The 4,610-nt window shown below is 40.9% G+C and overlaps 1 non-coding gene across 1 annotated transcript; it reads right to left on the reverse strand.

The window, feature by feature from the left end:
- Positions 1-4,078: 4,078 nt before the first annotated feature.
- Positions 4,079-4,151, reverse strand: TRNAG-CCC (transfer RNA glycine (anticodon CCC)). The gene has a single exon. It is a non-coding gene; the product is annotated as a tRNA-Gly (tRNA).
- Positions 4,152-4,610: the final 459 nt, after the last annotated feature.

Genomic DNA, 4,610 nt, shown 5'->3' on the forward strand with positions numbered 1-4,610 from the left:
GCAGCCCCATGGACTGCAGCATGCCAGGCTCCTCTGTCCATGGAATTCTCCAGGCAAGAATACTGGAGTGGGTTGCCATTTCCTTCCCCAGAGGATCTTCCTGACCCAGGGATTCTGCGTCTTCTGCATTGGCAGGCAGATTCTTTACCACTGAACCACCAGGGAAGCCCAAATAAGTAAATAAATAAATATATACATATACACATATATGTATATATATATATAAGTAATGTTGGCTTTAAGTAAGTCACTTCATTTTTTTCTTAAATTTTTTTTAATGGGAGGATAATTGCTTTATAATATTGGAGTAAGTCACTTTAACTCACTGTACTTATTTACAGGAATCTCCAATGCCAAATTCCAGAGGCTGTGACATTCCATTTCATAGTTCCCTATAATCTGACAGTGGTTATATTTCCAGATAAACACTTCAGTTAATAGTCAAGCTTATTCCTGATGCTCTTAAATGTCAGGAGAACTTACATGTTGCAAGGACTTTTATTTCAAAACTTGGAGCACAAGATGCACTTCTTAAATACCTAAAGCATTAGTCATTTTTAAGTAAATGGAATTACAAAGAAGTGTTGCTGAACTTGATTACATAATTACCTCATTACAGGAAATAATTATTTTGATCAGTTCTGAATAACATCAACCCTTACAGGAATTATGCCAGAATAAAGTATGTACCTGGACTCTTTACCAAGTATTGAAGGAAAAGCCAAGAGCTGTTTTATGCGATTACCTCAGGGTGAAACAAAAAATGATACTTAGCTCATCCTTTAAAAAAAATGTCACTTTAAAGCGATGATCCTTTCGCTTTCTCAACCTCTTATCTCTGTAACTTAAATGATGTTGCCACCTATTAAACTTCTAGGCATTTTGGAAATTTTCAAAAATAAAAAAAATCAATTTGTTTCAAACTCTGTGGAAGGCAATCCCAAATCACTGCATATGGTGAGTGTAGCCATGAAATTAAAAGATACTTGTTCCTTGGAAGAAAAGCTATGACAAACCTAGACAGCATATTAAGCAGAGACATCATTTTGCTGACAAAAGTCTGTATAGTCAAAGCTTTGATTTTTCCAATAGTCGTGTACAAATGTGAGAGTTAGACCATAAAGAAAACTGAGGGCCAAAGAATTGACGCTTTCGAACTGTGGTGCTGGAGAAGACTCTTGAGAGTCCCTTGGACACTAAGGAGATCAAACCAGTCAATCCCTGAATATTCATTGGAAGGACTGAGGCTGAAGCTCCAATACTTTGGTCACCTGATGTGAGGAGCTGATTCACTGGAAAAGACCCCGATGCTAGGAAAGACTGAGGGCAGGAGAAGAGGGCGACAGAGGATGAAATGGTTGGATGGCATCACTGACTCAATGGACTTTAGTTTGAGCAAACTACAGGAAATAGTGAAGGACAGGGAAGCCTAGTGTGCTGCTGTTCTTGGAGTCACAAAGAGTTGGACACGACTTAGCGACTGAACAACAACATGGAAGAAAACATCGTGAAACTACGAAAACAAATGAAGCTTATATGTCTTAAGCTGACTGGTAGTGTTTTTACTCTTTATCTTAAGTTTATATTATATTCTTTCACATGTATTAAATATTTAGTAAATATTTAGTAAAATGAAATTAAAAGAATAAAAAAGGGGGGCTTCTCTGGTGGTCTAGTTGTTAAGACTCTGTGCTCCCAGTGCAGGGGCCTGGGTTTGATTCCTGGCTAGGGAACTAGATCCCACATGCAGCAACTAAGAGTTTGCATGTTGTAACCAAAGAATTCCGCATGCTGCAGTGAAGACCCAGCACAGCCAAATAAATGAATAAATATTTAAAAATAGATAAAAGTCAATCCATCTTTACTTTGGAAGGACCCTAGAACATATATGAATCTGCCACCTTTGTGTCTTGGTTAAAGAAAAAAAAAAAGAGAGAAAATAAGTATATATTTGCTTGTATTTGTACAGAATATCTAAAAGAATATTCAATATCCCGAAGAAACTGGTGATAGTAGTGGCCCCTGGAGAGGAGAATTGGGTGGCTGGCATCAGAGGAAGAAGGGAAACTCCATCACATATCCTTTTGTGTTTTTAAGAGTCATGAGCCTCCTTTGCTGTACACCTGAAACTAACAGAACATTGTCAATCAACTTGTTACCGAAAAGTATGCATGGGGGTCTGGCTGCTCGCTGTGGCTGCTCACCGCAGCTGCTTGCCGCTCAAAAGCCAATAAACAGGCCAGGTTGGTGGAAAGGAAAGTTTACTTTATTTCAGGTGCTGGCAACTGGGGGAGGGGTGGCAGACATCTGTCCAAAGGCTGACTTCCCCCAGCCCCCACTACACCTCCCCTGACAAGCAGGAGGTGAGAGCTTTTATAGACAGAGTAGGGGAGTTTACATGCAGAAACAGCACAGTCATCTTTAACAGTCATCTTCAAATTGGTCATCACTGGTCTGACTAGCATCATCTTGGTTGTTTTAGGTACAGTTAATCTTCAGTTCTGGGGTGCACTTGTTCCCATTTCCTTGCAACTAAAGAATTCTGCATGCTGCAACTAAGACCCAACGCAGCCAAATAAATGAACAAATATTTTTAAATGTATTGTGGCAGCTCATATCCTGGGTACAATCTGGTCATCATGTAGTTAACTTTTCTACCTGGTGTTCTAGTATCTATAGGACAGCTCACAGGATATAGATCAAAATATTCTCTATAGCCCTTGAGAAAGAACTAAAGATCCTTGAATGTGCTTAATGACATTACTATTATTTAGTCTCCTTTGACTGTTTTCCTTTGTTTCCACATTTCCAACATTTCTCATTTCTCTGATTAAACTTATTCTTTGACTAAAGTTTTCCACAGGCAAAAGGCATGCAGAGGACATGGTGGTGGTGGGGGCAAGGACCATGTGGTCCTGCCCCATTTCAAACTGTACCCCTATCAAAAACAAAAAAGTTGTGAGCCCCATCAATAATTTTACTCATTAATAAATAAATAGTATTTTATTTAAAATATTGAAAATAAATGAATAATAAATAAAATATATAAATATATAAATCACACCTTCCCTCATTCACACATTAACCCATATGACCTTTTTTTTTTAAAAAAAAAATAAGCAAAAGAAGAGCTTTTAACAGTTGCATCCTCAGGTGTTCTCTGGAGTGAAAGCGGGGTTGACCAACAGCATGGGAAGCCAGAATGTGTGACACACACTTAGAGAACTTGACAGCAACGTCCATATGCTGAGAGAGACTGAGTAATGAGGAAACATGCCTCCAATTGTTTTCCTATTATACCGATCTTAGCCTTCTGTTCAGTAGTGCTAACCTTTGATTTGGCTGCTGTGAGTAAAGGTGAGACCTTTAAAGGGTTTGTGCTCATGAGGAATGTGTTTTGGTGCCTTATATGGCTTTGAGCTGTAGCCTGCGGGCCTAAAGGCTCAGAAAGCATGAGCTCATGCAGAGAGAAAACCTTCTTAGTAGATAGATCACTCTTGAATTTCTTTTAAGGATCTTAAAATAACCCCTTGTGGGAACCCGTCATGATAGCCAACGTTTATTGGGCTCTCAGTTTGTACCAGCGTGGGTCAAAGCTACTGCTTGTGTATGAAATGATTCATCCTCACAACAACCATATGAAGTAGGGATTATTATTATCTATGTCTCAGAGGAGGAAACAGGTGGGGGCAATGTTCCCTAATGAGCACAGTCAACATGCAGATGAACGTCATCTGAACCTGGATCTGACTCCAGGATTGCTACCCCCTGAGATGAAGATCCAGTCACGTTGGAATAAATCCAAAGGTGGAATTAGAGCATTGCTTCTCCTGCTGGTCTTGGGACTGAGATGCTGAGTGGATTATAGAAGTGAGAGTCTGGGGAAGTAATGGGGTGGCCTGTCTTTGGAATGTGGGGTGTCTTTACAATGTGAGAGCCTTGAGAGCAAGGTGAGATTTAGGGCTTAATCATTTTTTAAAAAATTTATTTGGCTGCTCTGGGTCTTAGCTGTGGTATGCAGGATCTTCTGTTTTTGTTGTGGCAGGCAGGATCTTTAGTTGAGGCATGTGGGATCTAGTTCCCTGACCAGGGATCGAACCTGGGCCCCCTGCATTGGGAGTGCAGAGTCTTAGTCACTGGACCACCAGGGAAGTCCCAATAGGGCTTAATCTTATAGTAAAAAAAAAGGGGGGGTGCTCTGGGGGCAAGCTGTTAAACAGGGGAGGGATGTGGGGAAACTAGCATTGTGTAGGATGTCCTTGGACTGTGATTGGCAGGCGGGGTTTGGCAGAGGGGAGACCAAAGGAAAGAGGCTTCTGCATGCAGACAGAAGAGGGTCAGGACTAGGGAGGCCATCGTGGAAATGGGAGGAAGAATAGATCTGGGAGATATTGTCTTGAGGACTTGGTGGGGTTCATACCAGTTGAAAGCTGAAGAGAAAGCAAGGCGATAAGAACGTTCTTAAGATGCTCTGTCATCCAGGGGTCGGTGGAGGAGATGCTTCATCCTGCTTTTACATCCACGTGCATTTAATGCTTCTGTTCAGGGCTCCCCGAGTTTCTCATTTGTCTGCAAAACAGTTCTTCTAGAAGGTGTAGCAGCTGCTGTCA

The sequence above is a fragment of the Giraffa tippelskirchi genome, chromosome 6 (assembly GCF_054371585.1).
Source record: "Giraffa tippelskirchi isolate mGirTip1 chromosome 6, T2T-mGirTip1v1.2.pri, whole genome shotgun sequence".
NCBI lineage: Eukaryota > Metazoa > Chordata > Mammalia > Artiodactyla > Giraffidae > Giraffa > Giraffa tippelskirchi.